Below are 11,492 nucleotides of genomic sequence, written 5' to 3'. Positions count from 1 at the left end.
GCTAAAACTTAGAAATCATAAACTTAATATTTAATTTGAGGGAATTTGCATTTGTTTTGATCTCACCGGCTTATTTATCATATAAATAGTCTCTCACATGCATTAACATACATACAAAATGAAACAGTTATGGCCCCTAGCGCAACTGTTCTCCCAAGTCAATGAGAGAACCTAAGCTAACCTAATAACGATCTAAGCTTCTTCATACAAGATCTTCAAGGTTGTCCTCCTTTGATATTGTATTATTCTTTTTCTTCATAACATTATATTACATAAAACAGACTCGTTCGTTTTACATACGAGGGAGTGAGATGAGAAAAGAAGTTACATTAAGAGATTAAAAGTGAGGCATGACACGCAGACCGTATTTTAAAATCCCCAAAACAAAATAAAGAAAAATTAAGGTCATAACTAATCACCACAAGACAATAATAATAAACAAATTATTATTAATTTAAATTGTATTAATTAAATAAACCAAATTAAATTTCGGCGATTGATCACACTACGCAGAGTTAGCCGGTGGTTCCGCTGACCGTTCAGCGGACGGGGGTCAAGGGGGAAGCACCCCCTACGGGGTTGTTAGGGGCAGCGCCTCGATGAAAATTTTAATGAACAATTCATTTGAAACCGACATCATTTTTCGCATCAACACTTGATACTTTAAAGCACAACTCTTGTGCAGTCACAATCCTAATCGCATAACTCTTTGACAACACAATCCTTGTACCGTCATGAATCATAATATAGTAATTTCATACCGTTAAACACACCTCGATTGATTATTCAGTATGATTGATCAACACTTCATTGCTTCACCATACTAATGTCGGATTTCGAAGCAAATGACCATTGATCGCTCAAAAAAATAACAATCATTAAGTGTTTGAATGAACAAAATAGAAACAGTATATCATATATACCATATTTTGCATCAGAATTACTTATATCATATATATAACTTGATCAATCTCATCTATGTAACCTATGGGCGACCGATGTATCACTGTCTCACCATACTAACGTCGGATTCCGAAGCATAGTCAACATCAATCATCCAAATCGTACACACATGATGCCAAATTTAATTACTTGTTTATTATTTAATTCATTTTGTCTTTTAATCGTATTAATACAGAAAATACATAAAATAAACAGCTATCAGATGCATGGTTTCGTAAGTGACTCTAATACCACTGAAGGAAAATTGCGATCCAAAACGCAGTGGAAATTAAAACTTTTCCTTTAACGATCCTTACAAATTTCTATTTCTGTGCAATCAAGTTCAAAATAGAGTGCCTGAAGTTGTTCATTGTAGCACTCAAAAGTAATTTACAGATGTGTTGACCAAAGCAATTAAGACTGAACACTTTATCCATTTGAGGGATGAAATTGGTTTTGTTGATTTGAATTAGCTGAATATGAATTAAGGGATGATGTTAGCTGTAATTCAAATTATTTGGTTTGCATTTGAATTTCATTTAGAGACTCTGATAATTTAAATACTGAACAAAATCTGAGTTGCAACAAAATATGTGTGTAATCAATTTTGCATCATAAATTAGTTACAAATTTATTTTCCCGCTCTTCCATCATCTTCATCATCTTCAACCTTGTGCTCGAACAAAGCCTAATCTTTATATAGTGATTGGCTAACTTTGACTACCCTAAAATAAATATTTAACTAAGTATACTTTATATTCAACTATTCTAAATATATGCATTTACGAAATATTAGTAGAAATAAGAAAATTTTAAAATTATCATTAGTAGATTTATTTTATCTAATTTGACGTTTTTTACACTCCAAAATGTTTTTCTTAAAAAAAAAATTATCAAAATAAAATTAAAATATGAAATGGTCAATGAGTTTCTAACCAATGATTTGGTTGGTTATATTTTAATACAAAATCAACTATATATATATACATTTGATCATTTAAAGTGTTGTCGAACTAGGGATGACAATGGATAGGGTTTGGGCTGGTACTATAGTACAAATCCACATATCCGCGATTTAAAAAAAAATCCACATGCCCGAACTCATACTCGTTTGGATGCCGAAATTGGCACCCATACCTGTGCCTATGAGTATGTAAGTACCCATACCCGTACCTGTGACCCGCACTCCTATTAAAAATAAATAGATCAATTATAAAATATCATATAATTTTAAGTTTATAAAAACATTAAAAAATTTCAAACAATTTATTGTTGAAATAAACTAACACTTATATTAAATACGTAATTTTTTAACATTGGTATATGTTTTATAATTGATAGACATATATTTTTATATAATAATATAAATAAAAATGTATAATATAAATAAAAATACATAAATATATAGTGTGCGGGTATGAGGCGGGATGAGTACCAAGGTGCCCATACCCGCACTCATACCCGCTTATTTCGGTGGGTAATTACCCGAGCATATGCCCGTACCCATTTTGGCGGGTTTTTACCCTACCCGTTGTGGATAAATTTGCGGGTGCTCGTTGGGGATGAGTCAAATTGTCATCCCTATGTCGAACTCAATTTTATAAATTAATTATCATCAGTGTTGTTTTAATTTACATAAGTAAAGTTATTTTGATTTTTTTTATTAATTAAACTAAATGAGTTAAAGTCCAAGATATATTTTATTTCTTTATATTTACTTTTTTTAAAAAGAAAATATGATATATATATATATATATATATATATATATATATATATATATATATATATATATATATATAAAAGAAGGAAACACTAAGAGGAAAAAGAATAAATTAGGAGAAGTGGAAAAGGCATAAGAGGTACCTAACAATCAAAAAAAAAAAAAAAACAAGAAACACGATACAAACAAAACTCCACATTCCAACACACATGAGGAGAGAAAAAACCAATAGCAAGACAACTAGTAAATGCCATAAATGGCACTAAGCTAGAGCTCCCCAATCATGGAGCAACAAAAACAAGACCAGTATCCGATGGAACCACAAGAATAATTAAAGGGAGGTCAAACGCATTCAAGTCGCTATTAGCTCAGGTGTAAGGTATGATTCTCTAGTAAAGTTGAGAAATCACAAAAGTTACTTTCTGAACTACAAAGACACCAAATCCAAGGCAAGAGGATGCTTAGATCTTCCATGTCATTCGATATCACCACTTTACTTGAGAACACTATATCATTCTGCAATTTTTAAATCGACCAAATCAATGCATGTCAAATCATAAAGTATCCTCCTAGTCATATACGCCCCACCAAACGACAACTTTTTTTGAAAAATAGTCAGAAGGTCTCTAGATAAAACAAGCACCAACCCAACCAACTGAAGATCCTATATCAAACAATAATTACTACCTCACAGATCAAAAAAAGGGAAGACGACTCAACAACTCCCGAACATGAGGGATAAGAGACATCCTCCTAGCCCAGGTAGATCCCCCTCTTAAGTAAGTTATATCTAGAAGGGATCTGGTCCTAAAGAAGCTGCTAGGAGAACACAATAACTTTAGATGGATCCTACCTTCTCCAGATATTAGGGATAACCAAATCCACAGACGTGATCTAGTGATAACTATGAAGTTCATGAGCGAGAATGCACGACTACGCGAAGACCACGCAATAAGAATCGTCTTTAGAATGATGCCACCAACATTTATCATGTTGTGAGGAAGGTATAAAATCCCTAATAAAAAGAGATATCCATAAATAAATATATGTTCATGATTGAAAGGCGGGTTTTTCTCCACTTAAGATCCTAAACAAAAGTATGATCCTCCCAGCTATCACCCCCCACCCCCAAAAAAAAATATCAGCCTGCTAAGAAATAGAAAAAAAGACTACATAACCTAACTATAAGAGGGGTATTCCCAGCCCAGGGATCTCTCTAAAAATAAATGAGCAGACGAGATACAACTTTATTAAGGAGACTATCCCGAAAACAATTTGACCGTTCCTTAACTTTGGCTCCCAGGAGAGACACCCTTCTCCACCAAAGAGACACAAATCTATGACAACTAACTCTACCACCCAAGACCGAAGAGGTTAGAGTAACTCCATATCTGGAAGATAGAATATCCCACCAAATGCCTGCACAAACCAAAATCTACCACCACCTCCACTTACCAAAAATATCCAAGTTAACCACACGAAGATCTTGGATTTCAAAACCTCTAAACTTCTTAGGCTTGCACACATTAGACCACCTAACCCAAACAATCTTGTAAATCACTTTAACTTCACCCCAATGAAGCATCCCTTGAATTTTCACAATCTTTTTCCACACCTTAACAAGCATCTTTAAAAAGACAAAAAAAGATAAGAATTACATTAGGAACATAATTAAGAAGGATCACTCTCCCTCTAATGGACATATACACGAGAGGAGTCATCTAGTGACGAGATTAACTAGAGGTTCCTAAGTAGAAGACAAACAGGGGTAGTCCCCAACGAATATACCAAGGTAATTAAACGAGAGAGACTCTTGTTTGCAATGGAGGAAGTCACAAGCTAGATGTAAGAAGACATGGTCAAAATTCACCTCAATGAGGATATCCTTGATGGACCATAGATTTTCAATGGAAGCATATGCCAAAATAATTGTTTCATCCATATACTGAAGATGAGTGACTATCAAATCTAAGGATCTCACTCTGATACCCGAAAACAGATGCATATCCACAACCCTAGAGAGCAGCCCACTAAGACTTCTCCTACCAATAGAAAAGTTAAAGGAGTCATGGGTCATCTTGTTTTAACCACCTTTAGATACTAATTTCTTGGGTCGAACAATCATTAGCAAAGACCGCAAGATTACCAAAAAATCCACGAGCATGGATCAAACCTCTCCATTTATCATTAAATCCAAATCTAGAAAGCATATAGTCTAGAAAAGGACCAGCTAGTCGAAACATAAGTTTTCTCAAAATCCACTTTAAAAATGAGACAATATTTTTTGCTCTTCTTAAATAGGCTCACCAACTCATTCACAACAACCACCACATCCATTAGAAGCCTACCTTTAAAAAAAGATGTCTCTTTAGGAGAAATAAACTTATTCATAACACCAAAAGACCTACCCACCAAGACTTTGACAAAAAAAACTAATAAGAGACCTACCAGGGAAGTAGGTTGAAAGTCCTCAAAATCAGGATGAGAATCAACCGTTGAAATTAAGATTACAAAATACAAGAAAAAACTATGAAATAGAAGCAACCTGATAACTCCAACATTATCCATAAAAACGAACCAAAGTCCCCTAATAAACTCTAGGTCATTGTAAATAATAAATTTTATTAATTCAACAATTAAATAAAAAAATATTATTACTATTATCATTTACAGTAAAAAACAATATGAATAACATAATATAAAATATTATTGGGTATTAAACATACATTATTATTAACTATATAATGTTAATAATATGTGTATGTGCATAATTAAGTGTATTATTACATATATTACATATGACTAAATTATTGTGTACTATTTAGGACAGAAAGTCGTTAGAATTTTATACAGCATATTAGAAACGCGTTCTCTTCTCAAGGAAAATTAAGAATGTCTTTTCCTGAATATATATATATATATATATATATATATATATATATATATATATATATATATATATATATATATATATAACTTAGTTTTTAAATAAATTTTAATATTAAATATATAAATACATAAATATTATCTTTCTTTTCAATATTGCACCTCATTTGTACCATTTAAAATATAAAAATAAATAATATTTAATGCTATGAATTTTTCTTTTCAATCTCTTTAAATATACAAATTCTGTAAAATATATTAAATAATATTTTATTGTTTTTGTAAATAAAATAGTATTTTTTGTTAAACTATTCTAAAAAATTCCATTAAAAAGTTTAAACAGAAATACAGTTTAGAATGTACTATACACAATTTTACATTATTTTATTTATATTTTTAATATTGTAACAAAAAGCAAAAAAATATAGATAGATACATCTTACTGGACAAATGATCATCCTGATAATTCATCTCTAATAAGTATTTACAAAAATATTGACTATGGATATTCACTCGAATAATTATGCATTTAAAGCAACAAGAATGAAGGTGAGTATAGACACTTTAGTATCCATCATGTATCTATATAATATATTTATTTATATATTTTAATTTATATTATATATAATAAATTTTTATCTATTTTTTAAAATATATTAATTTAAATTATTATATATTTAATATGAGTGTTTATTTATTTTATAATTTAATAATAAATTATTTAAGAACTGTTTAATAATCTTAAAAATATAAAATGATATGATATTTTTTATTTGGTATATTTATTTTTATTAAAAACGCAGATAACAGATACAGATATGAATACTTACATATTTAAAAGACACGGGTGATGGTAACTTTATACTCAACCAGATATGAACTCAAATAAGAGAATTTTATATATATATATATATATATATATATATATATATATATATATATATATATATATATATATATAATATATATATATATATATATATATATATATATATATATTATAATATATATATATATAATATATATATATATATATATATATATATATATATATATATATATATATAATATATATATATATATATATATATATATATATATATATATATATATATATATATATATATATATATATATATATATATATCTATATATATATATATATATATATATATATATATATATATCTATATATATATATATATATATATATATATAAAATAAGTACTATAGTCCTCAAATTCTACTAATTATATCCTTAATCATAAAAATTAAAAAATACTTAATTATGTTGAATTTATAGTTAAGTGATTAAAAAATACTTAATTATGTTGAATTTATAGTTAAGTGATTATGAGACAAGTTCTATTAATTAACCATAAAGGAGATAAGCGTAAATCAACTTGGGCAAAATCAATAGAGTCAAAAAGAAAAAGTAAAAAACAAAATGAGAATAACAATAACAGGAACAATTTTGATGTAATTGATCTAATAATTTCCCTCAATAAAAATATGTCTTTCAACATAAAAATAAGGAACTTAAAAGACGAGATTACAATGAATATTTTTCCCATGCTTTTGTAGAAGCCAGGAACTAAATATACAAAAAAAACCTCCCATGTATTATTTGCTAATTAAACCCACCATTAGAACTTTAATTTTTCATCCCAAACGAAAATTGCAAGATAAATAGAATAGGAGATGATACCAAAAGGGAGAATGCAAAACCAGACAATCACAACAGTTAGAGGTATTGCTGTCACATAGAATGGCAACGCCATATAAACTGCCACCAAAACTAGAATTGTCAGCAGTGCAACCTTGTCTCTCAGTTTGTTATACTCATCATCACTTTTTATTTTCTTTTTCTCCTCCATTATACTGACTTTCTCTTCCTAGACTATTTGAAACCAAAAAGAAAATATTACAATGGAAACAACTTTTGTGTCTTTAATATATAGGCATCAAATGGATTAATAAATTGAGAATTATATAATTAATTTGACTTTTTTTAAGTAATAAAATATACATCTTTTAAAATTAATATATTCATATTTAAGAATTATTTAAATTTTAATAAAATCAGTTTTAATATTTTTCATAAAATATATAACTCTATAAATTTTACCATTAATGTATATGAAGATATTTTAAGGTTTAATATAAAAAATTCATTGAATTTAATCTAAACGAAATACTTAGTTGTTGTTGATTGTTTGATTTTTCTGAAACTGATATAGATAAGATCATAAGAATGAAATACATTATTTGGTTGGAAAGCTTTTAATTAAAACTTTCTTATAAAAAAATTATTTGAAAATTAAGATTTTAATTAATTTTCATCCTTTTTTAAAAATATTTAAGATGTATAATAATCCATCATGCTCAGGTAATTTTGTTTTTATCCCTGATGCCAGCAAGATCATTTTTATTTTATGGTAGCACAAATATTTTTTTATATTTTATTTATGGAAAAATGTTATAAGTTATTTTATATAAAAAAAATTATATAGATAAATTATAAAAGATTAATATTGTTCAATATTTGTTGAAAAAATGTTATATTTAATTGTTAATATATATATATATATATATATATATATATATATATATATATATATATATATATATATATATATATATATATATATATATATATATATATATATATATATATATATATATATATATATATATATATATATATATATATATATATATATATATATATATTTTTTTTTTTTTTTGTTGAAGTGTAATTCAAATTTATGAGGGGTTAGTTTAAGTTACTAGCTACCCAAGTAACTAATAAACTAAGGGAGTATTTGAGAACCAATTAAAAAAGTATTTTCTCCGTCTCATAAAAAATATTTTATTTAAGTAATGTGTGATTTTTAAAAAATGATTAAATATATTGATTTTAATGATAAAATTAATATTATTTATTAGAATACATTTATTAATTATAGGTAATAGTATAGTTGAATAAAATGAAAGTTAATAAATAGAGGTATAATAGTGAAAAAATAATAATAAAATGTTGCATTTGTATTTGTATTGGAAATGGACAAAAAACATTAAAAAAATGTAATTGAGACATTTTTTATGAGACAAAGGAAATGATTCTCGCATCCAATGAGTTTTAAATGTGATTGTTGTAAAGCTTCAAATCTGATGTGTTGGTAAAACGTGCGGCCAATTTAACGCGGAAAGATATATGGTATTCACACATTCGACACATTAATAACCTTTTGATTGACATCTTATGGTCCTATAAAATACATATTTAAATGTTAATGTTATAATATAAAATATCAAAATTAAATCTCAACCGTCCAATCTTTATCAAATGATCCATATTTATCCGAATGTGTGAATGTATGTATTTGTGATCGCAAGGAAACCATAAATTTGTTAGGTTGTTGGGTCTTGTTAGTCTTTGTAAGTTCGATTAGTATAATATAAATATTCATCATTGATTTACTAGTGTATATTTTCAAATATACACCAAATTATTTTTGCTTTTTCTCTTTATTTTATCCGTGTTTATAGATATATAGTTCTAACCAGTGATATTTAGAGTCTCAAGATTTTTGGTTGCTAAGACTTTAATATTTGATGTCCATTTTACTTGATGATTGATTTAAGATGGCGAGTTCTTTAGAGAATTTCAGAAACTATTTAAGTGAGAAATTACATTGATAGCAAGAATATCATGCAAAAATGTATATAGGTTCCAAGATGTGATGGGTGTCTATAACATAAACAGGTCTTCAAGACCTTCCCGGTGATGCATGCTAAAACAACTCAGAAATGTGGTGGTTTAATGTGAATAGGAAAAGACAAATTTATGAAAAGGGGGTCTCAACAAGATAACATCCAAGAACTTTGATAAACTCAAATATTCTTAAAGAAAAGATAGTTCTCATTAACACGTAAAGAAAAATAGTCCAATAAACAATAATAACATTCAAATAATATAATTTCCAATTGTTTGGACACTCTAAAGATGAGTGTAAAAGAAAACGTGTTACTAAAGAAAGAGGCATTATGGATCCTGTGACACATATGGCTTATGAATGTAATGACTCTAACTCATACTATCTTCTCCTTATGGAAATAAAAAATATGAAATTGGAAGCCTACAAGAGTGGTATTTAGACATAGGTTCTTCAAATCAAATAATAAGTAATCGACAATGACTAGTCAATTTTGATTGATAAAGAGATACAAGATAAGCGTTATTGATATTAGAATAATTTCATTAGAGAGAGTTGGTTATGTTTTGATCAAAGGAATGCAAGGAAACCAAGAACTCATCACTAGTGTGTTGTATGCTCCAAGCTTGTGAGTAACTTGTTTACCATGCACCTTGGCAACAACCAAGTGAAAGTCTTTGATGCACACTAGGAAAATATTTTGAGCTATCATCTCTCTAAAAATAGAACCTTTCAAGTCCTATTTAAACGCAACAAATTATCAATTTCTTACTTTGGTGGTGATTGGAGATGATTCTTGGCTATCACACCTTAGTTATAGAGACCTTGATTTTAAGAGCCTTTGTACCTTAGAATCAGGTTGCATGTATATATGGTTAATAGTTTCTTGGTAGGAAAGCAACCAAGGAACTCATTTGTCTCATAGATTCCAATGAGATCTCAAAGTAAACTTGCTGTGGTACATATTGATGTATATGGACCCTTTGACATAACGAAACTTGAATGGAATAAATACTTTGTTTCCTTTGTGGGTGAATTAAGTAGAATGATGCTGATCTATCCCTCTTCATTATGGTATTGATAGAATAAGGCACAGGACTATCATGAACATGACCAAGTCTTTGTTGATAAAGTTCCATATGTATTTTTGGGTGAAACTGTCACAACTTTCTGATATGTTCTGAACTAGATTCCAACCAAGATGGTAAACATTGTCCTAGAGAAAATCTAGTTAGGTCACACTCGATTTGTCAAGCACTTGAGAATATTTGCCTCTTTATGTTTCAAACATATCCTAGAAACTAAGTAATACACTTGAAGATAAGAGAGAAATAATGATTCTTGTAGGCTACCACATTGCAAATTCATACAAGTTATACAATCTAGTGATCTAGAGGATTTTTGCAAGAAACAATATTATAATCAATGAGAAACAATGTTTTAATTGGAATAATCGAGATGTTAAATAATCTTATAATGTGCCTTTTGAATTCCATAATATTAAGAGTGGTCGTTATTTACCTAAAATAAGTATTTTAAAAGTAGAACAAGCAAGAAGATCCAAAAGGATTAGATTTTTAACTTGAAATTTCCCAGAATATGATGTTATTTTAAACTAGATGACCTGTTCTGAGCGAGACCCAATGCTCTATCTGTATTTATTGATGTTGAACCGCTCTGATATGCATAAGAAGTTATGTCTTATATGTGGATTACTACTGCGGAGGAAAAAAACTAAGATAATAGAAAAGAATCTAACCGAATTTAGTTTCCTTACCAATATAAAAGAGACTTATTGCGGTCAAATAGGTCTACAAAATAAAGAACCTTCTAGACTCTTCCATCACTTGACATATGGAAAAACTTGTTACAAAAAATTTATTGCAAAATATTGGCATCAACTTCATAGAATATTTTGCACCAGTTTCAAGAATTAAGACATCTACGTTAGTGGTAGTTGTGGCTAACTTCTTGCAATGAAATATTGTTCAACTAGATTTAAAAATTTTATTTCTCAATGGTTTCTTTATGAAGGAAGTTTGAGTTGATTAACCTCATAAATTCATTTTCAAAGGTGATGAAGATAAGATCTTTAAGTTTAATAAGGCTCTTTATGACCTAAAATAAGCTCTAAAAGTATCGAACAAGAGAACTGATGAGTTTGTAATGCAAATTGGTTATTCTAAACGTATACTTGAATATGGAGTATAGGTGAAAGGACTAA

This window comes from Lathyrus oleraceus, chromosome 4 (assembly GCF_024323335.1).
Source record: "Lathyrus oleraceus cultivar Zhongwan6 chromosome 4, CAAS_Psat_ZW6_1.0, whole genome shotgun sequence".
In the NCBI taxonomy this organism is placed as follows: domain Eukaryota; kingdom Viridiplantae; phylum Streptophyta; class Magnoliopsida; order Fabales; family Fabaceae; genus Lathyrus; species Lathyrus oleraceus.
Note: the sequence above shows the minus strand (reverse complement) of the source record.